General features: G+C 45.7%; 1 protein-coding gene across 1 annotated transcript in view; it reads right to left on the bottom strand.

The window, feature by feature from the left end:
• DCLK3 (doublecortin like kinase 3) overlaps positions 1–9,448 on the bottom strand; it is a 37,445-nt gene extending 27,997 nt beyond the window's left edge. The window contains exon 1 of the mRNA XM_054595066.1: positions 9,409–9,448. The gene's annotated coding sequence lies outside the window, so the exon portion shown is untranslated. The remainder of the gene's footprint in view (positions 1–9,408) is intronic.
• Between the last annotated feature and the right edge of the window lie 17,623 nt (positions 9,449–27,071).

Here is a 27,071-nt window from a genome sequence, read left to right as displayed (position 1 = left end):
GAAACCTCTTCAGTGAACACTCTTCTTATAAGCTGTTCTTATAAAAAACGATCAACTCTTTGAGTTCTAAATTAATGTTAATGGAATTAAAAGGAAAGGACTAAAAGGTTCTAATAGCCAGCGCATAGCACCCTTGTAACCTCACACTCAGGAGCTTCCCTGTAATGAGATTACTGCGGAGGTCAGCAACCCTAGGGCAGGGATTGACTGCCAGCTTCAAAAAGAAAAAGCAGCTTCATTTCAGCTTAGTGCACTTGGTTTCTTTCTCCCTTTTTTCTCTTTTAATTAATAAGTCCGATGATCTGAGTTTCCGTAACTGGAACACAAGGTAGGACCCTGAGCAAGGCCACGGCGTCCTCTTATTTGATTTACACGAACCAGTCTGACCCGCCAGGCCTGTCTTCAGCATCACGGAAGGGCTGGCTTCCCGACATTATCTTTTACTATCCAGACTCAGATATAAACATGTTCTTACTGACGAGTGTCAGTCGGCTAAGGGAAGGCTTGATGTTGGGGCTAGTGATGTCTAGGACCAGTCAGAGACACCTACACGCAAAGTGTGAATTCACAAGAGATGATGCTTCAAAGAGAAAACAGTCGAAGCCAAGCTGTTTGTTGTCACGGTGTCTGTAATTCTGCACTGGCACTGTGGGCTGGGATTCTATGATTCCTACCACATGCCCAGCTCTTTGTTCACCTTTCCTCTCTATCCTTTCCTCCCTCCTTCCCCAAATTCATTTCAGTTCTAGGGTGTATCTATTTGTTTACTCTGAGCCACCTGGAAAGACAATTGGAGTACATGGAACACCCTGAAATAGCTTTACATGTTTTCACTTCAAAATATAATTAGAAAGTGGATGGCTATAAAGCCAAAAAATGTTCAATCATATATATTTATATTACACTTTCCTATGTAACAGCAATAACCAGCTGGAAAATATTGTACAACTTAAAAATAAGAACATGTATAATGTCAAGATATAAAGAATTCCTAGGAATGACTTGAGCAAGAAATATATATGATCAACATACGGAAAACTGCAAAACTGAGAGAAGGTGTCAAAGATCCATTTCAATGACTTGGCAGGGGCAGGTCCATTCCAGAATGAAAAGTCCTAATAAGTTAAACATGGCAATTCTGCCCCACTCTAACTTGTGGGCTTGATGCAATTTAAGCACTAATGCAATTGTTGAGGGAAGACAGGAGGGAAATGAGTAATGGGTAATGAAGAGAGTAAAATATATTACAGAGCTATAATTATAATGTCTTGGTACTTACACAAGAATAGCTGAATTTAAATAAAAAGAAAACTGTAGCCCCAAAATAGATACTTCTCCACGTGAGAAATTAATATATAATACAAGATCATTTTAAACTCTTCAGGAAGGCAAAAATAATTTTTATTCAATGTTGAAACAACTGGTTAATACTTTGGAAATAAAATGAATTTGGATTTTTCATTTCACAAGTACATATCCAAATCAATTTCAGACTAAGTAAAAGCGATAGACAAATATATATAAATTGTGCTTTAATGTTAATCAAACCAGTGAAGAGAGAACAAGCTTGGAGATTTGAGGCACTGAAGATCAAAAGTAAGAAATCCCCAGAGCTCTTCCGCATCACACAGGACAGAGGCGTGAAATGGGATATGTTTCGGCACCACAAAGGACAGCTGATGCTGTGTGGCAGGCAGGAGGGCGCCGCGGCCGATGGATGCCAAGATGCTCACTGGCTTCCATAATCAAAGCTTCTTGTTCCCGTGACTCCCGACGCAGAGCCCATCACAGACCCTTCTCGAGCAATGGGACAGACACAGTGGCAGTGCCCAGCCCGTACCTGAGAACGACACACAGCACTCCCACCCACAGTGCAGGGGCTCCTATCAAACAAAAAGGGTCTTCTTGGGCTGGACTGTCCCAAAAGCCAAGCCTGGGGCAAGGACATGAGTTTAACTGGGAGTTGATCCAGGAAGCACTGGCGGCAAGTGAAGAAATGAGGCAATCCAGCAGCGTGAGTGAGCAAGTTACTGCCGTGGGCAACCAGGGCTCAACCTGGGAACTTCTGGGGAGAATAGGGAGAACATGCCCACAGTTGTCCCAGCGGAGGGGCAAGGAAACTGGGGTACTTATTCACCTGCTCCCCTCCATTAGCAGTAGAGGGCTGCTCCTAGGATTAAGGAACACCACATAAAAAGGTAGGGTGTCATGAAATACTTTGGCATGTTCAGGTCCTCGAACTAAGAGCTGTTTGGAGCATGGAGTATGCTGGGAAGAGCTTGGTCAGGAGGCAGAGCTCAGTTCCTAAAGATGTATTAGTCAGCATAGGCTAAGCTCTGCTGCAGTAACAAATCAGCTTCATCATCCTAGTAGTTGCCCAGCACTTCTGGTTTTCCTCAAGAATGGGCCAACCGTGCCCCTGCAGCCAGAGAAAGCCCTCAAAAAGGGCTTCAGTGGATTGTGGGGGAACCATCAGAACAGGGACTATGGCCAGGGAACGACAGCATCTGCTCAAGAAGGGGAAAATGATACCTGGGGAGCACCAACTGTCTCTGCCACGGATGTAGAGATGCAGACTCCACAGGATTCTGAAACTAAGTCAGTACCTGGAATAAATTGAACAACCAACTTCACCTAATCCATTCCTGCAAAGAGACTCTTAAAACCAAGGCTGTTATTGCTAGGAAAGCTGCTCCTCCAATCAGCCCTGGGACCCAAAGATGCTTTGGTCTAGTTCGTGGGTGTGGAGATGGCTGTTAGCAAAGATGGTCTGCTCGCACGGGGTGATTCCAAGAGATGAGAAGACACTATGCCTGTCCTCAAGTAGTACGTGGTCTCTGGGGGTAACAGATAAGCACTTGCTTATGAATCGTTTATCACAGGTTCCAAAGAGATGTGGCAGGGGCAGGTCACACATCTCCCTGGAGGTCCTCAGAGGCTCTGCCATGAAGGTGAAGTCTGTACCGAGGCCAAGAGACACGTAGCAGTTTGTCCTGAGTGAGACCGACCAGGGTCAAAGCCACTTCTGGCTCCTGTTGTTTCCATCGGTTGGTGCATTAAGTTAATAATTCATACAAAGAGGAAACACCAAGTTACATTTTTTAATTATTCAATGCCAAAAACTTTAATTAACACAAGATTTCACTCAAATGACCACGAGGCTTTGTTTTCAGTTTGTGACATTTTTGTTTGTTTCGGTGGCCTGGTGTTCTTTGCCCTCTGCCTCCCCGGAGTGCTGAGTTTCCACATTCCTTGTTACATAATTACCTAGAGATCATTTAACCTGCACCAAGTCTGGTCTGACCCCAGAGACCGTTGAGCATCTCTGTCCCAAAACGCAGAGTAGAAAGTTGATTGTCGGTGCTCTTAATAACTGAAGGCTGATAGCTAATCTCACGTTACATAGTATGACAGCTTCAAAACCATCCACAAGTTTCTCAATTTCTTTTCACTTTCTTCAAACACGTGGAAGACAAAAAAAGTGTGTGATGAATTAGGCAAATGGCTGCCAGAACCCTCTCTAGCAGGCACAATAGAGAGGCTAACAAAGCCACTCTTACCATTCACATGAACGCTAATTAAATATCCTGGGGCAGAAAAAACAGACACCGCAAAATGCAGCAGTTTCTCAGAAACTGGTTTAGAAAAGCTCAAGTTAGAAAAGATGGGGTCGTGAATATGGCTGAACGCAGCTCCAGCCTTGAGCTCTTCTGTTCCCTCGGGGGACGCGTGGTCCTCGCCCTGGTCAGTGGTACCACCAACTGCCCTGATTCCCGTGATTAAGAGTCATCTCTGACTCCTCTTCTCTTCCCTCACCTCCCACAGCCAGCCAATCTCCCAGTCCTGTGGATTCCACCTCCGAAATGCCTCTCAAACCTGGCACCGTAACTGCTTCTACCGCCTTCCAACCCACCCTCATCACATTTGACCCAAACCACCTGTCTCCAGCCTCCCTCCTACCCCTCACCTCCCCACACACCTGGACAAAGCCATGTCTCTAAACCACAGAGCGGGTCATCTCTCCCCTTTCACAGAACACTCTAGTGGTTTTCCACTTGGTTCTCAGACATATTCTAGGGGGCTCAACAGTCTCTAAAATTATTTCCAGTGTCATTTTATGCTTTCATTTTCATGATCACCTTTTTTAAGATCATCAATAGAAACGTATCTGGATCGGCCGAATGACCGTGTGATGGCCAAGCGCTGCCACGTTATTTGCCCGTATGCATCCCTGCGCTGACGGTGAAGTTGGCAACAAGAAATAGTATTTTAACTGTCACAGGCTATTAAGAAAAATAACAAATCAGACTTAATATAGAGGAAACTGATGAGAGGATTGAGCCAACACATAACTCACATGGCAGAGCACACAGCAGACCTAATTCATGAGAACCTAAACAATTGTCTTCAGGATCAGACACAGTGATTTAGCAAAAATAATTTTACCCAGCACATTAAATTCACGAAGTTAATCTGAATTTACTCCATTTGCAGCTGTGCTGATATTTTACTTATATATTTGTTTCGGTTTTATGGTCATAGGCAAGCTCTGCACATAAGGAGTTTAATTTGAATTGCACTGTAATAAAAATAATTGAAGCCACTACTAGGAATCTACAAGACTTTTTTTTCCTTTAAAGGAATTCACTTATGACTCCCATTTGAGAAACTCTGGCCTTCCGAGTGAGACTTAAGGCCCATAACAAGGCATGCGTGGGAGAGACGGTGATGTTCTGTGAGCTTTCCATCCATACCCCCATCATTTCCTAGGCCCCTCACAATGAGCTCTGGCCAATGGGCTGTGGGCACCAGCAGTAATTCATCAGTTCCAGACTGAAGCACAGAACAGCCAAAGAACAACCCTTCCAACACCTCTTCCTAATGCAGATGATGACAGAGACCACATTCTCCAAAAGGTGTGTCTGCAAGCTGACGGAAAGCTACGTCAACTTGGCCCTCCACTGACCTGCGAAGGACACCTAGTGTGAGTAAGAAGTAACCTTTGTTGCATTGAGCTACTAGTATAATGAAGTTGATTTGTTACTGCAGCAGAGCTTAGCCTACGCTGACTAATACATCTGACTAAGCCCTTTCCAGCATACTCCATGCTCCAAACAGCTCTTAGTTCAAAGACCTGAACCCACCAAGCTGTTTCAGGACAGCCTACCTTTGCACATACTGTTCCTTAATCCTGGAATGCCATTCCCTATATATTTCTGCTCTCCTCCCACATTCTGCCACCACGATTCATCTTCAAAACCCAGTTCAGATATAATCACCACCAGGATGTTTTCCTCCCTTTCCAACTCCCATCACCATTACCCAGGAACTCTGTAGAGGGCTTATCTCACCATGTTTACATGCCTGTCCCCACCTCACCCCAAACCACACTGTAAAAGGGTCAGTGGCTTATTCATCTCTATACCCTTAAGGTCAGAATGCAGGAGAAGAAGGCAGCACTTGACCATTTGGCCAGGAAGAGCTTCTTCCAGGGGAGCTGGTAATAAGGCCTTTGAAGGAAGTTGGGTTAGATCCACTCCCCGCCTGAGGGGAACACCTCACTCAACAGCAGCCAGTGCCAACTGTCTCTGCTCCAGCCCCAGGCCACACCTGCAAAAGGCCTGAACCCTCCCCAGCATCCTTCAGTTCCCACAAAGGGCTCAGACTTTCCCTGGGAGGAGTGACCTAAGGCCTTGTACTCAAAGTGTGGTCCTCAAACAAGCAACACCTGCAGAACTGAGGCACTAGAGAGAAACGCAGAATCTTAGGCTCCGCCCCAGACCTCCTGAGTCAGAATCTGCAGGTTCGCAAGATTCCCAGATGATTCGTATGCTTAATATTTGAGAAGCACTAACCCAAAGCACCTGGACAGAATCTCTTCTGCCCACAAGGTAACTTTAATAGCAATACTTTCCATCTGTAATAATATCTTCTAAAAGCTTTCCATCACTAAATTCTCAGAACATGATCATGCCTAGTTTATCAATAGAAAACTGAGGCTCAAAGTGATTGGGTACCTTACCCAGAATCACAGAGCTTTGAAGTTTCAGAGCCAAGATGTGAAGGCAGATCTGATGGACTCAAGAGCTCTAACCCTCAGAAATACACACTACATGGCACCCAGCCATTTACAAAGTTCAGTGCACACTGAGCCTTCAAGACCAGCCCAAGCGGCTCTGGAGACCGCCCCTGTCCCTTCATGCAGCTACCGAACTGGCGCTCTCTGTAGTCCGTCACTTACTACCTACACCATGACGCCTACACATATACCACTGTCCCTGAGAGACTGCCAGTTCTCCTGGATACAGATTTTATGGGCTTGCTCAACAATTGTTTGATGAGACAATGAAAATATCTCCCCTTTGATCATCAAACAACCGTCTGAGGTTGGCTGGACAATTATTATTAATGAAGTTCCCAGAGAAGTCCATGACTTGCCCCAGGTAACCAGGAAGCCTCAGATCTCTGGGTGTGGAGCTCAACTCCCTGGTTCCCAGGACAGATTTCTTCCCCACTCTGCCACATTCCTTGTATTTCCTCCTTCTGACCTACATTAACAGGTAGTTGAAAAAAAAAAATCCTTTTCAAAAAATTCCCCCACATATGCATCTTTGAAAGGGGCTCTGCTTTATCACTAGATGGGCCAAATTTAGACACTAACCAGAGGCCACGAAAGGAAAGGTAGGGAAGCTCTGATACCAGGTGCAATGGTCCCATGGATGCAAGGAAAGGAAACTTCATCAGGAAAGAGCCTCCAGCAGCCCATCCAAACCCAACACGATGAACTCAGGTCAAGGCACAGGCCCCCTGGAAGGCCCGGCAGGTGGGGACCTGCCCACCTTTCCTGACCAGGTACCACCACCACACCACACCCCCACCGCAGCCTGTGGTACTGTGGCTCCACTGGTCAAGGCAGCCTTTTTCTGTCCCCTTATTGGCTTTAGAAGGAAGCTAAGACATTTAACCAGCTTGACATTTCGCCAGAAAAAAAGCAAAACATGTGCCTGAAGTAGTCAAATATTTAGGAAAACACGGGAAGGAAACTTTGAACTGGGAAAAAGAGGGAGGAGAGAAGCCAAGAAGTGAGATCTTGCAACAACTAAGCAACTCTGAGGCTCACAGTGCCTGGGTACCAACTTTATTTTGCTTTTCTGAGCACAGCACCCAAGCCCCATGCCACCCCTTCTGCCGGGCACTGTGTGCACCACCGAAGACGCCCAGATGAGGGGGTCCGTGGATGCTGAACCCCTCCCTGCTTGCTAAACCTGTGCCTGGGCCCAGGGCTCCACGTGCCTGGAAGGAGGCACCTTGTGCGAATTCACACGCAGGCCCTCTGCAGGCCAGCACGGGCTGCCCATGACTAATGATGGAGTTTCACTCAGATCCCGGCAGAGGAAAAAAAAAAATGTTGAGAGTGAGAGCGTCCATGTTTTTTGTTGGGTTCTCTAGAATCAGGTCCTGGGATGAGAATCCCTATAAAAATGTTTTATTAGTAAGTATTACTAGGAAAAACTGGTAGGCGGGGGTGACGAAGTGAGAGAAGAAAGAAACGCAAGCCCAGCAAAGACTCTCAGAGGTCAAGGACACAACTGCACAGTGGGCCTCTGGGGACAAAGCATGTCATGCGCGGAGTGTCCCAGCCAAGGGGAAGGGAGCTGGACTGTTTATATTCCAGCACTTCTCAGTCCCTGGCCAGGGGCTACCCCCAGGGGGGATGTCAATTCCCACATGCTCCTTGCTCTCACTTCCTCAAGACCAAGCTGACTCCAGCGGCCCAAAGTCATCCTCCAACCAAGAGGAGGGGCGGGCAGCTGGGACCAGGGCACCAGTGCGCACACAGATGGCAAAGGTCTCCGAGGGAATACAGCATAGCACTGAGGCACCTATCATAGGCCACTGTCCAACATTTCTTTCTCCAAGTCCTGCCAAAGTCTCGGCCATGATAATGCTAAGACTCCACCTCTGCTGTTCTGAATCCTTCTGGGGCTTGAAGGCAGGGGGCCCTGACCCTTCTTGCACTTCTTGTAGCTCACCAACAAATACCACGACCCATTTCAAATCAAAATGGAAGGAGTTACTGCGCATCTTTCCAAAATCCTGTTCTGCCTCCCTGTTCTTCCTCCAGGAAGCATTTTAGGGCCTTTATCCCAAGCAATCCAGATATTAACCTGGAGTGCTCTTCTGAAGCTGGGCTGCCAGGCAAACCCAACACCCTTTTCCTTTTTTACTTTTTTGGGCCCATTTCTTGATATCCTGCCCCTGAAGGCTGAGCACCCTGCGGGGCTACTGCTGCCGAAGTCCACTGTTTGCAACTGTGAGTGTTCGTTCACCGCTAGCCCACCAGCTCATGTCTGCAGGCAGTGACCTGGACCAGCTTCACAGCCCCTGGCAGCCATCAATGCACAGGAGCAACTAATGACAAAATTCTCCATGAAAGATCCTGGATAACACTGTCAAGAAGAGGAAAGGGAATGGAGCCAACAGGGAGGGGGAGAAGTGGAGGATGACTAACTTGCAGATGAATAACAACTGAATTCCCTCCACAACTTCTCACCCCCCACTCCCAACAGGTGGATACTCTGAAAAGGTGTCCCCAGACGCCTCTGCCCGGCCCCTGCCCAGCCCTGGCGCGGTCTTCTCCCTGCCTCACAACCCGCCCCCAGAGCCAGACTGGGAAAGCAGTGTAAATGTGCTCCTATATTTGAAATTAATTGATGGGACATTTCACTAACTCTTTTTTTTTCTCCCTTGTTAATTCCCAAATGCTTTGCCCCTATCCTTTTTCCTGATTGTCTTTTGATCCTCCGCGTGTTTCTTCATCGAATACTAAGGAGAGTTTTCTGTCCTTTAGCCGCGTCAGCGAGCTACGGAGATAAGGAGTTCAAATCCCAGCCCCACTGCTACCAAGCCATGCGGCCTTGGGCAAATCAAGAGCCTGGGCGCCTCCGTTTTCTCAGGTGTCGAACAGGGATACTTCCACTTTCCTTACAGGTTTGTGTAGAAAACGAAATGAGGTCAACTTTCGAGACAGCACCACGCAGGTTGAGATGCTCAGTAAATGTCAGCTCCCTCCCGACTGTTTTTCCCCTTCTGAAGTCCCACCGAACCTCGCAAGATGCCCACGCGTTTCTTAAGAAGGCCCCGCTGGCTGGCGGGGGAGAGGAAACCAGCTCCGGACAGAACTGTCGCCGAGCAGGCGAGTTTCAGGTGGTGTAGCCGCGCGCGCGCGCTCACACACACGCACAGCGCACTTCGGGCACCCCCGCGGGTCGGGCACCCCCTTGTGTCTTGGCACTGCTGCCCCACCCCACTCAAGGGGTCTCAAGTCCGAGGGACAGAAGTGCTCCCACCCCTGCGGACGCGGCGTTCCCGCTGGGGTCTGCGCGGGAGCGCAAAGCACCTACTTACCCTGGGCAGGCCGCGCGGGGCAGCCGGGGGCGGGCCGCGCCGGGGGCGGCGGCGGGCGCGGGGCGGGCGCGGCGGCCGGCATGGTGGGGCGGTCGGCTCCCGGAGAGCCGGGCTCTGCTGTGGGAGCGCGGGGTGGCGGCTCGACGGTCCGGCGGGCGCGGGGAGGCGGGGCGCGGCGCGAGCAGCTACGAGCCCGCGCCCGCCCTCTCTCCTCTTTTCCTCCCGCTGCCCGCCCCGCGCCGCGCCGCGCGGGCGACGAATACCCGGAACGTCTCCGGGGGCGATGGGCTTAGCAACCGCGCGCTCGCCGCAGCTCCCTCCCTCTGCTCCGGGCTGGCGGTGCGCGCCGCAGGGGACCCTGGAGAGGAGGCGGGCCCGGCGTTGAACGTGAGCTCACACCCACTACTTTGCCAGTGAGCGGCCAAAGGTGGCCCCCGGGGACCCAGCAGCAGACCCGCCTTTTCCGCGCTCCTTCCCTGCCCTGCCCACCTTGGAGCCAGGCGGGTCGGGCTTTGAACGTGCGCCTCGCCCACTCTCTCTGTCGTTGGCAGACCGAAGACGTCCCCACCACCCCAGCAACCCTCGCCCTTCCTCGCAGAGTTCCAACTTCCTTCCCCCACCACCCCCTTCCTCCCACCCCAGTCCCACTAGTGCCACACTCACTCTAGGTCCAACAGCTGCCCTACATCGTCGTTGCCCCCCACCACTACCCCCCCCACCCCCCCACCCCCCCGCATGTAAAGACTTGCTCACGCTCTGGTCCACACTGAGACCTCAGAGACACAGGCTGCAAAAACATCCCTCCAGCCTCATGTCTTCCTGGTACCATCTAAAGGCTGCCCAATGTCCCCTGCCCGTTTATACCCCCTACACCCCTTCCCGGCACCTCCTGCCTAATCCTTACATTTGTAGATCCCGCAGGTCTGTAAGTCACGGTGGTGCTGGGGATGGGGGCAGGGAACGACGCCGTAACCTCACGTGGCTCCCAGGCCCCTGTTGGGAGAGGTTATGAGCTCACAGGAAAAGCCATGCCCACCTCTCCACATGTCCATTGACAAGACTACAGCAGTGGTCTTGATTTTGCCTCAATCCATCAAGTGCCTGAGGGGCCTTGTCCAACGTTGCTGGTGTGTGAAGTTGTTCGTGTCCAACAGAACACCAAGGCTGACCTCATAGTGTCAGGTCAGCTCCCAGCTGACAGGGTCTTTCTCTTTCTCACGGGTAACAAAGTCTAAAAGAAGGCTGTTGGGTGTTGCTCCAGCTTCTCAGGGATAGCCTAAGGACCCAATTTCTCTTTCCGGGCTTCCACATTGGCCATTTTCAACACACTGCCTTCTCTTCTCAGACTCCAGTCAGTCGGCGTCACAAATGGCTGCAACAGCCTCCTGAAGCCACTGTGTGAAAGGGAGCTTCCACTCCTCGCTGGTCTGATGGCCCAACGTGGTCATCAAGGACCATTTGCAGCAAGTCCATGTCACCAACAGAGAACAAGTGCCTCCAAGTCACTCACCTTCTAGTGAGGGCGGGGCGGGGGGGAGTCAAATAATGAAATGATCAAGAAATGTGGGGTGTTGTTATTTTAAGTAAGGCCTCCCTGACAAGGTAACAATGAGAAAAAGCCTACAGCAGCCCCCTTTATCGATGGTCTTACTTCCTGTGATTTCAATTACCCACCATCCACTATAGTCCAAAAATATTACATGGAAAATTCCAGAAATAAACAATGAATGAGTTTTAAATCGCAATCGCACACTGCTCTGAGCAGCATGATGAAACCTCAGACTCTCCCACTCCATCCCACCCGGGACGTAAAGCATCCCTTGGTGCAGCGATACCCACCCTGCACAGAAACACTTGGCTCCCATTAGTTACTTAGTAGCCAGGTTGGTTATCAGACCAGCTGTTCTGATATCACAGTGGGTGTGTTCAGGTTGCCCTTATTTTACTTCCTAATGGCCTCAAAGTCATTCACAGAACTTATATTGCAGTATATTGTTATAATTGTTCTATGCTTATCAGTTATTATCATTAATCTCTTCTTGTGCCTGACTTATAAATTAAACTTTATCAGAAGTGTGTTTGTGTAGGAAAACACATAGAATGTATAGGGTTTGGTATCATCTGCAGTTTCAGGCATCCACTGGGGGTCCTGGAACATACACCCTGTGAATGAGAGGGGGCTGCTCTATCTGGAATTTTCTGTTGGATAAGCGAACTCATGTACTTAAATACTTTCTTTTTAGAATCCTTTACAGCCGCCCTTCCTGACCTTACCATTTATATTTTAGGAGTAAATAAAACTTACAATAAATTGTTTTAAGAAGTGGTTTGACTGTTGTGGAGGAGAAGATAGACTTTTTTTTTTCTTGCAACAGCAACAGTCCAGCAGTTTTCATTATTGGCTAGATAATCATTTACATGTTGATTAGCTATATACTTTAAACAATTACAATGAACACCTTAAGTAATCAGGTTACCTCACGACACTGAGAGACAAACATGATACATCTTGGTGAGCACTGTGGAAGAAATTGCTAGGTGCCCGCTCAAATACCTATTCTCTCCCTCCAACCTAGTAACAGACCCTGATTTTTAGCTGAGCACGCTGCAACCTAGAATAAAGAGTAGGTTTCCCAGTCTCCCTTGCAGCCAGAATGGCTATATGAAAAGTTTCTGGCCAAGGAAATAGAATTGGAAGTGTGTCAGAGCTTCAGATGGGCTCCTTAAAGATACTAATACTGTTAATAGGGACACTCCTTTGATCCTTTCTCTCTCTCTCTCTCTCTCTCTAGTTCTGAGAGAGAGAGAGAGAGAGAGAGAGAGAGACATGGATTTGTTGTTCCACTAATACATTCATCGGTTGCTTCCTGAATGTACCCTGAGTGGAGATCAACCCACAACCTTGGCATATGGGGATGACACCGTAACCAACTGAGCTACTTGGCCATAGTCTCCTTTGTCCTTCTGAGCCTTCTTCTTTGGTCCTGGATTTCAGACATAATGTCTGTGGTAGGTGGATTATTACTTTCAACTCTTCACTCTCTCCCTTGATAGAATTAGATAACCACTCTTTATGGTACCTGGAGTGCACTTTCCTAACCTCGAGTTTGGCTAATGAGACCTTATTGGACATAACGTGAGCAGAGGGTTGGAACATACTCCTGTCGTCTGATTCGCCCTGTACACCCCTGTCAATAGCCCAGGTAGCTGCCTGTCCCAGAAAAAATGTGGAGAAACATGCAGCAGCCTGAACTTCCACCAGCTGCTAAGTTCATCTTAAAAGACACATTGACATACATATTTGCAATCATTTACATGTAAAATGAAAGGAATCTCACGTTTGTAGCGAACCACTTAACTAGCATAGCGACTCGTTTAGCATAGCTAGAGAGAAGGGAGCAAGCCCTAGGGTCCAGTCAAGGCGGCTGAGCTGCTTTGGTTGCAAGTGAGCAGAATTTCACTCAAGTGGTTCCTGCGGCAGGGAGCACGGGGTATTTTAAAGCTATTTGAAGAAACTCACAGACATCCAAAAGCAAGTTGGCTATCACCTCGTGACTTGGCTCAGATGTCCCCCGCAATTGCTATACCTCAGAATCCAGTTTCCCCAGGGAGAGAATATACTCAGCCCAGTTTATTTATCCTGACCAGGCTATTTAAACGACTGGCCGACCATGGGATTGGCGGCTTTGGGTTAGGTGTCTATCCCTGGTGCACACAGTCATGTCCCTGTGGAAAAGCGGCCAGAGGAGGAAGTATTGGTAGAATAGAAGTAGAAGCTAGAGGGCTGAAATGACTGCTTCTCTGAGTAGGACATTTCAAGCTGGGAGGGGAAATTACTTATGGAAGAAATTGAAAGACCTATCCAGGACACCAGGTAGGCTTTGTTGAGGAAAGAGCTAGAAGCATTTCCCGGAGGTCAAGCATGGGCAAGAGACCACTCTGTGTGTGTGTGTGTGTGTGTGTGTGTGTGTGTGTGTGTGTGTGTGTTTAGGAGAGACTTAGAGGGGAGGCTGGAAAAGGGAATGATGGAGCCTTTGCGAGAAATTTCTCTACTTCCCTGCCTCACCCAGGGTGACTCCAGAAGAGCTTTGGGAAAAGGAGAAAACAGAATCTTGTCCAGATCACTATTCTAACAAATTTGCAGTGTATTTTCTTCCCCAACACTTCACATTTCTTCCTGTCATGTCCATAAAACACTTCTAGGTGCCTGCCACCTCCCCGCAAGCTGTCACCATCTCTCTCCCTCCTCCCCCAGATAGACTTCTGGGGAGACCACTTCCCATTCCCCATCTTTACTCCCGCCTCCTGCAGAGCATTGCCCATCTTTCTGCACTGCTGCTTTGACTGCATTGCTAACAACCTCGTCTCCGCCAAACTCAGCAAGCACCATTCAGTCCTAGTTCTGCTTCCTCTCACTGCAGCGCGTGGCCAGTCTTGAAACTCACCCCTCTCCTGGCCTCCGCAGATCCTGACCTCCATGGTTGCTTTTGAATCTATCCCACCTTCGTAAAGCAAACACTTTTTACCACGTTGTGGATCTCTTCCTTCCGTCCAGTTCTTACATTGCTATTTCTTAGAGGTTTATTCTCATCTTTGGTAAACTCTTCCTGGGTGATCATTTTTTTAAAAGTTCTTAATTTATTAATCTTCTCATGAAAAATGTGCACAATCACCACCAATAGAGTCACTGAAGAACCTCTGCTCCTGCTGCGGCCCCAGCTCCAGCTGACTGATCGCAGCGCCAACCCTGGCCTTCGCGGTCCCCAGACTTTCTTCATCCCGTCCCCGCGTTCCTTGCTCTGCTTCCTTGAGCTCTTCTTCTCAAACGGCCACGTCTGACAAGTGTATGTTTGGGTTCATCTTTCTTTGCACGATCCAAAGGATCATAAATCTTGCCAAAGCCAGTTGTCCGGCCACCCCAAGAATGGTTTCTGAATCCAAACACAAAGATGACATCGGGTGTGGTCTTATAAACTTTGGCTCGTTTTTTGTTTGTTTGTTTGTTTGTCTGTTTCTGTCGTGGCTACTGTTGTCTCTCCAGGATGAAGGACGCTGATGACCATTTGTTTACACTGAAGTCGTCTGTTGGCCATGAACTTCCTGGTCTAGAGAGTTACTGTGTCGTTCACGATGGCTGTTGATCTTCAAGCTGCCGGGGAGGGAAAGACTCCCTGGGTGATCTTGTCCAAGCTCTTAGTTTTAACTTCAGACCAATTTCATCTCCTCTTTCAAACTCCAGCTCCATTGCTCACTCGACAGCTCCTCACAGACCTCTGTCTCACAGGCACCTCTTAAAATGTACCCAAAACAAAACTCGTCTTTCCTCCAAATCTGTTCCTCCTATTGGATTCTTAGTCTTATTTAATTCAGTTTTCCAAGTCGCAACTCAGAAATTAATGTCAGCTCCACTTCTAAATCCGCTGCTCTCTGCTCGTTCCCCTCCCAGCCCCTGCTCTTGCCTGGTTCAGTCTCATGGCCTCGCATCTTGACCATCCCAAGCTCACCCTTCGCAACATTCCTACATCCTTCCCTTTGACCATCAGCCTTACTGGAGACAAGGAAATCATTCTCAGTATTACTCTCTATGATCACATAATTTTTCCACTGAAAACCTGCCAGTGTCTCCATGATCCCTGAGAATTAAAATCTAAACCCCCTTAGGATGATTTTCAAGGCCCTTTAACCTCTGGTCTTATCTACCTGTTAACCCCCGCCTCCTGCCATTCCCCCAGAGATACTGAGGGCCCCGGCTTCTGCGAATTCCCTGCCTTGTCTTGGCCACTGTCTCTTCCATGCACTGCTCCATCTGCCCTTGTGCAGCCTCCTCACAGTGAGTAAACTGCCAAACCATGATTCAGATCCTAACCATTCTGCCCTCCCAACCAGCAGAAAGTAGGGTGCTAGGTGTCAGGAGTGACTGCGTCGTGGCCAATCTGATCTTTACCCAATGCTGACAACTGACCCCGTCACTGGCACATTCCAGGCAGCCAGTGATTCTTATCTACTTTGACGTCAGCCCAAATGTCTCAGTCTCTTGTGGCTCACCATGTGTGAACTGAGTCCCTCCTAGTGAGAGGTTTCAAAAAGGAAGAAGTCAAAACTACTGCCTAAGCTAAAATATAAGATTTCTTGTGGATGTCCTTGATGCATGTAATCTATCTTCATATTCTTGTTCAGATAACTGTGTCACATGTACATAGACATGACGTAAGGAATATATCAAAATGTTACCTTCCTGGATAAAAGCTCTTGTTTTCAAATGAATCCATTTATTTCCAGTTGCTGCTGAAATTGCCATCTGGGCCATCCTGATGCCCAAAAATATGGCACTCGGTGCTATAAAAGTGAGGTGCAGATCATTGTTTCTGTGTTACAGCAGTAAATACAAATTCGTTTGCAAGACTACTAATCAACTTTCAAGCATGGAACTTGCTTGTAATAAAAGTAATAAAGGAAAGTTGAAGACATTCTTAAGTCCTTGCAGCAGAGTTGTAGATTCAGAGCAAGATTTCAAGTATCATAGGATACTATGTGACTTTTTAAACTTACTCAGCATTTCTCAAAATACTGCCTATAATTAGATACAATAGCTAGAAAACTGAACTGCGCCTGAGTCTGGAAAAGCTAGACTATAGGACAAAAATGCATGTGATCTCTTTGCATTGCCAAGCTTTCCTTCAAAAAAGAAGAAGAAGAAGAAGAAGAAGAAGAAGAAGAAGAAGAAGAAGAAGAGACAATAAGTAAATGCTATCCAGTCCTAAGATTCCGGAATAAGACATGCAGGCGCACAAATTTACATTCACATTTGCAAAATGTATGCATGGTTCATGCCTATGTAAGGACCACACTGAAACTGAGAATGCTATAAAGAAATTCCTAAATTAGGGCCTCAAATTCTCTTATATAATTATTTAAAGTAAATTTATCAATGATTCAGTGGGGACTATATAAATTCTCCCTGTTCACCTTCACATTAAATATGAAATAGAAGTCACCTGGGATATGGGCGCTGTCCTCAAAGTCAAACAGAGGGAAAGTGGAAAAGGTTTCCTGGTTTTGATATTTAGCTGAAGGATGCCGTTCTAGGCCAGAGGTCTGCAAGCTATATGGAACTCAGAAAAATCGGGCCCACTGCCAGTTTGTATATATAAAGTTTTATTAGAATGCAACCACACCTACCATTAATATGTTGTCTTTGCTACTTTCAAATGCTTGTAACAGAGGCTGTATATTCCAAAAAGCCAAAAATATTTTTATGTGGTCCTTTACAGGAAAAAAAAATTGCAGACCCCTTCTATAGTGTCAGTACAATTCTGTGCTGTGTATGAAAGGGAGAAGAGCAAGCCACCAAGATCTACTTATTGATAGGTTTAGTAAGGATGAGATTTTTTTCTGGAAGAAAATGGAAGTTCCTCATTCTCAGATTCAAGACCATTTTTCTGTTTAAATGTAACATGTTCCACATCCAACTCACTTACTAGACTAGCCCCCGTCTCTGAACATTCTCAAAATCTCTACCAAGTAGAGAAGATCGATACAAGAGGAGAAATGAACATTGCCCAACTATCAGGAGCTTCCACAATGGGTCATTTCTTTAAATCTCATAACTCTATGAGACAGAGCCCTTCTTGTCATTGCTGTTTTTTTGAGGTCGTCTCTTGTTTTTAAACACTTGAGAAGCTGAGAATGGGAGAGCTTAAGAAACTCGTCCAAAGTTACTCAACAGCCTAATAAGTTGCAGAAACAAAACTGGAATCCGGGTCTGCCTGATTCCACTGCCTGTGCTTGTCCCACCAAATCTTGTTGCCTGGTCAATTTATTCATATGTTCATACAATGAGTAATTGTTGAGCACTTCAGGGTATTTGCTATGTTCAATCACCAAGGACTCAAAGATTGTCAAAAACAATGAAGAGAGACTGATACCATTTCAAATAAGATTGGTGACCCCTCCGCCCCAGATTCCCTTCAATCTGTAATTTCATTAAAAAAAATTAAGAGTAACCATAGCCTTATGAAATATAGTTACATGTTTTTTTCCTAAAAGATGCAGTGCTAATTAGACTGTAACCCTGACATACATGCACAATGTATAGACTGTAGACACAATGTCAGAGAAAATGCCTTGCTCATGAAATTGGAAGTGATTTCTCAAACCAATTCAGTTTTTCCTTTATCTAGATTACCTTTAAAGTTCTATTAACCACTGTATCAAACATAATTCTGGTGGCATAGAACCCACAAGATGGTGACGAGTTATACACAGTCATTCTGCCACAGTCTCTAACTTGGGTGTCATTATTTTTCATTATGATCTTGGGCAATCTTTTATGTCTAATGTTTTTTAAAAAGGGACTCAAAAGGAAAGAGTAATCTGTATTATCCATCTGTGTATATGATAGAAGTTATTGCAGCTTAGATTTGCACAATGTACTACAAAATAAAATACAACTCATTTGTGAAAATTATAGTCCACATACGGAATTAGTTTGGGTGTAACTAACATATAATAACTAATATACATATACTATATTAGTTTCAGGTGTAAACATAGTAATCCAACATTTATGTACCTTGCAATGTGATCACCACCCTAAGTATAGATACCATCTGTCACTGTAAAAAGCTATTATCGTATTATTGACTGTGTCATACATTATTGCCTCCCTGTGATTTACGTTTTAACTGGAAGTTTGTATAATTCAGTCCTTCACAGCTGCAGGGCACGTATATGAGGGAGAAGCATCCGATGATTTTCATGCTCCAGGAGAAGAGATTGCTTTGGCAGCTGGGCTGGAAATTGGAAACCAAGCGTTGAGGTCAGGGCTATGGGGCGTCGGCCACAGCTGTAGCAAAAAGCTTCCCACAGGTCAGCCATGTAGAGCTTTGAAAGAGAACAGTCAGCGGTCGACAGCAGGCCATCTGGTTCCATGTCAAAGGAGCCAATGAAAATCATAGACAGGATTACATCACAGCCACTTCGTGTCTGCCTTGTCCACAGGCTGCGAGAAGACACAGGCGACAAGAACGACTCTGCTTTTCCCACACTTGAGTATAATGACAGTCAAGAAGTGTGCTTACTTTAAATTATGGAGATGAGGATGAGATTGAACTTTTTTTTTTCATGTCACTGATAATGTAAAAAAAAAAAAAAAAAAAAAAAAGACTTATTCTACGATTCTGAGTATCAAGTGCCGGTGACAGAGTCAGTATCTCAGAGACGCCGAGAAGATAACCTTAGAGCTTTATAGCAGAAGGGTAAATACTACCAAAGCTAAGATACTCAAAGTACATTGGGAGTTAGAGCCGTGGTACGAATGACTCTATCAGTGGGCAGGACTATTTCCCAATATTTTATTTTCTTCCTTCATCAGAGAAAGAAATTAACATGCTATCACTGAGCAGGTTTAAAAGCCTGCCGCGTTCTAACAGTGCACCTGACCGTGAAGAAATTCCTTCTTGGGCCAAGTCAACAAATGCAGAACAGGAACGCAGGTGGTGTTCCCTTCCAAGTTCAAACATTCACCTCCCTGGGCTCTGAGGGCAACGTAACCATTGACCTAACAGACTCTGAACAGAGTCTTCAGTGGGAAATTGCTCCATAAATTCTGGGTGATACCCCAGTTCCAATATCCAAAGCGACTAACAGAGCTATCAAACACCTGCTGGTATCCTGGAACAGTTGTGATTTAATGAAAGTAAGGAATTAGACAAGAAAACAGCTAGAGACAGAGTGAGCCTGACCTACCCTGCTAGAGACGGGTACCCTAGTGGAAAGAAATACTCTTCTCTTACATAATCTAAAACTATTGTTATTAGCATTGATATTTTAATGTGATGATTTGTAATATTTGAAAATCGTGATATTTTAAACTTTAAGTTGGTACATTGTGTGATTTGTACCCCCAGGAGTGGTCTAAATTTTTAAAAGTGAATTAAATTCCCAAATAAGCATGTTAGAAACAAATGAGCGCTGCAGCACAGCCACTTTTGCGACATGAAAGAGGACATTTCGGCTGGGTCCGATGGCCACTGTCTTCGCGTGCAGTCCTTCCGTTTGCCTTTTACACTTGCATGGAACCTTCCTGGTTTGAAATTCCCAGAGTTTTGCAAGTGTTCCATGAATCTTTAGACCATGCCGTTTACACTGAGAGTGGGTGGAGAACATGAGACCCGGGGAAATAAAACAGCCTCTTCTACACCAAAGAAGAGAATACGAATGAAAAAAAAAATCATAACTTTTTTGAGGTTCATTTTTAAGAAGGTGCTTTCTTGCAGCAGTTTAGCAACAAGAAAACTGGGGGGGGGGGAACTCCCCTCATATTGTCCCTAAGTTTCCGAGAAAAGGAGACAATGTAGATATTTTTTGGAAGCTATTTTCAGGAAAGCATTTAGAAAGCACAATTATCTAACCAAGCAAAACTGATAATTATATAATTCCACAGCACTGGCAGCATAATAACCTTTGTTTAAAAGAATGGGTGGGGCTCATTTGATTCCTTCACGTCTGCAGCCCTTTGTGCCCCAGCCCCCAGGGGTCTCTACTGCAGAACAACAAGGTCATCACCGATCACGTGCAGGGACAGACGGTACGTATTTAGTCTTCAGGAGAACAGAACTTGGAGAGCGCACGTGGAAATTGTTGGTAATGCAAAAAGCCTAGAAATCGTTTAAAGAATGTTCGCTCTGGAAAAAAAAAAAAAAATGAAAGCAAACGACACAGTGACAGAAGACTTGGTTCCCCAAAGGTGGCACCTCCTACACCTTGAGCTTTAAGAAGGTGTCACCTTGGTTCTTAGAATGTCAGTTACAGAGCACCTACTATGTGCCAAACTCTCTGTGGCTAGCTTTGTGGGAATTGTTTGGTTTACTCCTCACCACAACCTTTATGAAAATTGTTGTGCCCATGTCAAAAATGAGTCAGATGAAGTGACTCTCTGAGAAGTCACATGGTAATAAATCCAGCAACAAGAAATGAATTTTAAAAGTTATAATGAAAGGACCACTAGATAACACTTAAGCCATTGCAATACAAAACCAAGGCTAAACAATAATTCCCATGAGAATGTAGTTCATGTTGTAAACTATGCAATATGTTTAATCTGTCTCAGTAACTCGTTTTCATGGTAATGATACATCTTTGGATCCCACTGTTTGGCAGATGTTTTTTGCTATGAGTATGTGAGTATGTAATGCTTGTTTTAAAATCATATTTCCCATTTTTTGTTGTTACATATGGAAATATTATTTACCTGATTTCCTTCTGATTTTCCTGTGAGCATAGACTTAGGAAAATTGTTCACAAGAAACCACCTGTTTCATCTGTGTGTCCTACTTTTTATTTAGCAACAGTGCAGCTTCCAATCTAAATGCAGAAAACAATGAGGAAATCAGGTTCATGTTTATACCCAGCTAAGTGGCTCAAAGAGATCTGTCTACAGATTTTTACAGGCAATGTCCAGGACCTTAGAAAAGAGATTTGGGAAAATAGAAATGGTACTGAAATGCAAAACGTGAAAGCAAGAAATTTCATTTAATGCCAAAGAGTTTTTAATGAATTCATCAGATTTTATAGCTCAGTTGTAATGGCCCAAAGGCAAGGCCAGCCTCAGCCACAATTCTCAGTGGAGGGGTACCCACAGGGCATATTCCCAGATCTCAGTTCATTCCATCCTCAGCAACCAGCCTGTAAGGCAGAGATGTTACCGCCTTGTTTTACATGTTAGAAAAACAAAAAACCAAAAACCAGACACTCCAAGAGGTTAAATGACTTATCAAAGGTTATTCAGTCAAATCCATCATGGGTATGGAAGTTGAGGTCAAGACTTTTGACCGCAAACACTATTTCTTCCCCTACATCAGGATTCTCAAACTATTAAAAATGTAGATTCTGATTTATCAGGTGTGGGTCAGGGCCTGAAACTCTGCATTTCTAACTCCTAGGTGATGCTCAGGCTGCTGCATTGCAAGCCTCGCATGGAGGAATAGGGCCCTCCTATGGCCCTGCCCCACTTGCCCTAGTCAGGCTATGGAGAAAACTTCATGGGCGTGACTTAAAAAGCCTTGTTCCAGCGCCAGCAAATGGCCCCAGAACCTCCTTATGCCGTCAGGAGATGAGAAGTCTGGTGTGGGGGCAGTGGGGGTCCGCAAGGAAGAGGTAGGACAGGAGCCTCTTTACATATGATAGCAATTTCCAAACTGCGATTTTTAGCAGAACCCTTTTTCCAACTGAAATCTTACCTGAAACTTTAATGTATAAGACCAACAACATCGGAATTTTCTTGGTGAAGATATAATTTTCTTTATATATTCACATTTATAGCATCCTCATGTTAAAGTTAAACAATGAGCACAATGAGACTTTTAATAATAACGTTTTGAAATGAGAGCTTAGGGAAGATAAAGGATTCTGGAAGTCCCAGTATCTAGAAGACAAAGTGTCCCAGTATAGAAAAGGCGACGTAAACCAGAAGTCTACCAAATGTTAAAAAAAAAAAGGAAAATATCCAAAGCAATATAACACAGAATAAACCATGTAACAGCAGACAGAAACTTTTTGCTCAATGTTGGCAAACGTGACGAGATGGGCCCTCACAAACATTGTTTTTTCATCACAGTACGATTTTTTAAAAGCAATTAGCTTTGAGATTCTACAAAACACATTTGCATTCTTTTTCTCAGTAATCTTCTTTCTAAGATTCTGCCCTGGAGAAATAATCTCAGATACAGAAAGACGAAAGAAGATAACATTTGCCAAGTACCCACACTGTTAGAAACTTTTAGGGGCTTCAGACCTTGAAAAAATATGAGTTAGATATGAACTAGATACTTGTCATTTCATGTTACACAATGCCTAAGTAACTTCTCTGATAGCATACATGTAGACATTCCAGTCCCACTTTATCTAACTCTAAAGACCAAGTTGTGTCTTTGAAATTTCTTGATTATTAAGAACCTGGGCCATCTTTCCCCACACTTGTCACAATCTCATCTTCCCCTCCCTGCCCTCTTACCTGGGGCCACAATGGCTGTGAGAAGCTGAGTGGGAATTTGAGGCTTTGAGAAACACAACCAGAGGATACTGATTAGCTTAGGAAACAAATGTCATCAGATGAGAATTGACTCTCTTTACATTTGGGAACTTGTGAGAGGACACCATCTGGATCCAAGAAGAAATCCTGAGAGAAACCCAAGAATGCAAGTGTGGGGGGAGCTCCTTGTACTCTCTCCAATTCTCCCTGAAAAAGTCCGTCTTTAAGGGCGTTAGAGGCGGATGTCATTGTATCAAGGGAATTGCCCCTGAGGAACACGCTCAATGGGAAAAAATGTGTTCCAGAGACATAAAAATGATGCTGTCTGTTAATAGACACCAAGAGCTCCTGTGAGACCTAAGCTGTGGAACGTTCAACATGACTCAGGGACATTCCAGGCAACAGCGAAGGAGACTCATCAGTCTCCCTCCTTCTGCTCCGCCTGCATGAGCCTGATGAAGCCCATTGGGCCGGAGAGTTCCGGTAGCTGGGTCAGAGGAGAAAGCGCTCCCCCAGGGAAGAGACTCAGGGAGAGAATTCACAGGCAGAAAAGCCAAGTCCTCCATTCCAGCACAAGCTCTGCGGACAGGAACCGCCAGTGATGGTTGACTTCTGCCATACTGGTCTTAGGGTGAGGCCCAAGGTCAGTTAGGTGCCCACTTCCCCTGTTGATAGCCAGGGATAGGGTCTGTTGCCCTGGTTAAGATCGGGCTTTATGTCTGAAGAGGAAATGGTCGTTTTTGACTTACGTAAAAGAATAAAAAATATGAAAGAAAGTGATGGCCTTTCATGGCCACAGCCTGCTTGAGCTTTTGTTGGGGCATCCTCTCCCTAAGAGGACCCTACCCGCCCCCTCCTTTGCCTTGCTGCTCCTGGGACCACAGGAGGCCCATCCAGCCCTGCCAGCTTTGGGGCAGGGGTTTCTCAGCCTAGTGGGCCTAAGACCCTGGGTGGTCCTTTGGATTCCCACAGGGTTTGCATCCTTCCCAAGATCTGCATGAAGATAAAGAGCAGGTCATAAAGCATCCCTGGGAACGCTTTCCCCCACCAGCCTGAGGAGCAGTATCTAAAGGTCTCTGTGCTTCTGAGAATCTTCTTACCACAAAGGAAATATTTATCTAGGACCATGCATGGTTTCATCTCTGAGTCCTCTGAATATTAAAAAGTTAGAAGTCCTAAAGAATAAGAAAAGTCAAATAAGAGATGAGTAATAAAAAGTTCCTTTTCAATTACCGTATGCAATTGGTGTTTCTTTTTGAAATACAATCAAAAGGTGTGTTTCTTTTTTCCAATTAAAATTTGTTTTTTCAACCTTTGGAAAGTAACAAAAAAAATCTTAAAGAAAACGTGTACGATAATAGCCACCTACATACAGAATAGGAAGGGATGGAGGATTCACCAGAAATTTTATAGCTACAGTTTTTACACCTCTCTCTCTCAGCCCCGGCACCTATTTCATCACAGTCCTGATATCACCTCTAACGCGGCAAATCCACCCACATCTCTGCTACCGCCACCCTAGTCCGAGCTATTGTCACATCCTGCCTGGGCCACTGCCGTCAGCTCCTAATTTATATCCCTGCTTAGAATCTTGCTCTTCTCCCAGCGATTCCACACCAGAAGCTAAAGAGGATTTCTTAGAATGCAAATGTGATTGCATCATGCTCTTGCAAAAAAAGTCTTCGATAGCCAATAAACATTTGAAAAGCCTCTCCCAGTTTACTCATTTGAAAAATGCAAATAAAATCACAGCAAGATATCGCTACAGAACACACAAAACAGCTAAAATTAAAAAGATGTAAAATGCCAAGTATAGGCAAGTATGGAGAGAGACTGAAACTCTCTTACCATATGGATGGGAATGTGAAATAATGCAGCCACTTGGGAAAACAGTTTTATAGTATCTACTAAAGCTGATCGATCCATTCTGTGACCCTGCAATTATACCATCAAGTGGATCCTGCCAACAGAAATACGTATTTATCTAGACATGGTCCCAAATGTTCCCCACAACTTGTAACAGCCCCAAAATAGAAATTCCCCAAAGCCCATCCACATTGCAGTGCATAAACCAACTGCATGCCATTCGTACAATGAGAATGAACAATCTACAGGCACAACTACAACGGATGAAACTCGTGGATGTTATTTTGAGCAAAAGAAGCCAAGTACCAGAGTATATATTGTATAATTCCACTTATACAATGTACAAAAAACAGGCAAACAGGTAGGTGTTGTTGAAAGTCAAGACAGTGCTTGTTCCTGGAAGGAGGGGAGCGGGCTGGAGGCAGGGGCAAGCGGCGTCCATTTCGGTTTCTGATAATGTTCTGTTTTCTGAACTTGGTGCTGGTAACATGGATAGTCCATTTGTGGAAACTTCAGCAAGCAATGTACTTATGTGCACCCTTCCATGTGTGTTTATAGTTAAATAAAAATTATTTAAGAGAAAATCCCAAATCCTTCACATGGGCTGCAAAACCGGAAGCTCTCTAGCGCCTGCCGACATGTCCATCCTTCTTTCAAGCCACGCCCCCGCCGCTCATTAAGTCCAGGCAGGACTTCCAGGTTCCAGGAATCGGAACCTGGAGTCAGTTCCTTGGTTGTAGCGCCTTCCTTCCCACTTCAGTGGCCTTGCGCCTGCTGCTCCCTGGGCCTAGAATAGTGGTTGGCAAACTATGCCCAGCCCGCAGGCCAATCCTGTCTGCCTCATGTTTTTGTAAAGTTTTATTGGTCGCAGCCATGCCCGTTCATTTATATATTGTTGATGGTTGTTCTAGTGGTACAGCGGCAGCAGAGACTCTATGGCCCACAAAACTGAAAATATTTACTATCTGGTCCTTTACAGAGAAACTTTGCCAACCCTGGCCTAGACCCGTCTCACACGTGTAACTCTACCCCATCTAACCCGTACTCACACTGCATAATTCAGCAAAAGCATGTCCATTGTTCAGAGAAGCAAAGGTCCATATTTTTTTTTTGTACATTCCTGGACCTTTCTTTGACGGCTCTCCCTGCTTCAGATCCTCAAGTGGCTTCTCTTGCTCTTAGAGTAAAATGCGAAGCTCCTCACAGCCTACGGCCCCAGCAGGGATTGGCCCACCGTGTTCCACTCTGGGCTTTCCCCCGACACTTGCTCATTTTGATGTGATCTGAACTTTGGCCTCACTTGAGACTCAGTCAAGCTCTTCTCCACCTCAGGATCTTTGCCCGTGCTGTCCTCCTGGCCTCGGATGCTCATTCCCAGTGCCTCGTCAAGCTGCCATTTGCTCTTTCTTTGCATGTCAGCCTAAAGGTCACTCGTAAATCAGGCCCCTCCCTTAGCAGGTTTAGCACAAGTGCTGGAGGCTTCTCACTCAGCTTGGGGTCCTGAGGTCCCACCCTCTTCCAACCAGGAGCCATTTCTTGACCCTGCCCACACCCACCCTGGCGTCCTGCTCCCCCTTTGCCCTCAGCCCCCCACAGAGCAAACCCCTGTCCCCTCAGAATGGGCCCTTCTTGGGCACCTTGCCCAGCTGATGATATTTACAGGAGTGGCTCCCACAATGTCTTGCTCTCTGCCCTCTACCCTCTGCCCTCTGCCCTCAGTCCTGTCCCAGAACCAGTGGTGCTTCTCACGAGGAAGGGAACAGAGTTACCTCAAGGAGGGACTCTGAGCCTTCTTTGTGCTTCAGACACAGAGACGAGCCCGTCAGAGCCCCCAACCAAGGGAAGACACGTCGCCTCCATCATCAGGTTCTTCAGGGTCAAAGGCAGAAAGCTGCCTCGGCTGAGCTGATGCGCACATCGGCGACAGGCTGAGGCGAGGACATCAGGGCCAGGCACTTCAGCCCACCTCCGAGCAGCTCCGATGGCCAGAACGCCCGTATTTTGCCCTGTAGAATGTTCACATTTTGCCCAAATTCTTGAAGGAAAAAATAAGGATGCGCATTATTTCCACATCTATCTACATGTTTTCAATTCGTTTATATATGCCTATGCATTAAAAGTGTAACTCTAGAAAGCAATAATGATATCCATATGCAAAATAATACCCAGGAATACAATAATTGGTTGTGTTTCTAAATAGAAGTAAGTAAGTAAGTAAATAAATAAATAAATAGGATTGAAAAATTAAAATGAAGGTTATCTTTCCCTGAAAGTTTGGGCCAGAAACGTAGATGCGTGGTATACACAGGAGTGCATCATATGCCGCAAAATACAGTAGTTTTGTATCCTAATTGTGGTGGTGGTTACACAACCAAATACATTTGTCAAAGTCGCAGGACTGTACACCTGAAGAGGGTGAATTCTGCCCCCCGTGACACTATGCTTCACGAGAGGCAGAGCAGAAAGGCCGTGTGTTCGTTCTGGAGAGCAAGCTTCTTGTGAGGAGAGTTTTGTTTGCTACTATGGAACCAGTGACACTGAGCTGCAGACATTCTTTTACTCTAAAGGAACCAATAAAGAGAAGAACAATTCCAGCTACAAAACTTAAAATTAGCAATTAGAAGTAAAAAAAAAGAAAAAAGAAAAGAGAAGTGAGCTATGTTTGTTTGGTATACTAGACACCCTGGGAATGTACCTTGTGTAGTGCCTCGTACTGAGTTGACATTTAATAAATGCCAGTTTCCCCCATGAGACTCTTTTATCAGCT

The sequence above is a fragment of the Pteronotus mesoamericanus genome, unplaced genomic scaffold (genome assembly GCF_021234165.1).
Source record: "Pteronotus mesoamericanus isolate MK-2021 breed Mesoamerican mustached bat unplaced genomic scaffold, CSHL_Meso_final scaffold_54, whole genome shotgun sequence".
NCBI classification, from domain to species: Eukaryota; Metazoa; Chordata; class Mammalia; order Chiroptera; family Mormoopidae; genus Pteronotus; species Pteronotus mesoamericanus.
The sequence above is the reverse complement of the archived record's forward strand: the minus strand, read 5'-3'. Positions and strand labels throughout refer to the sequence as shown.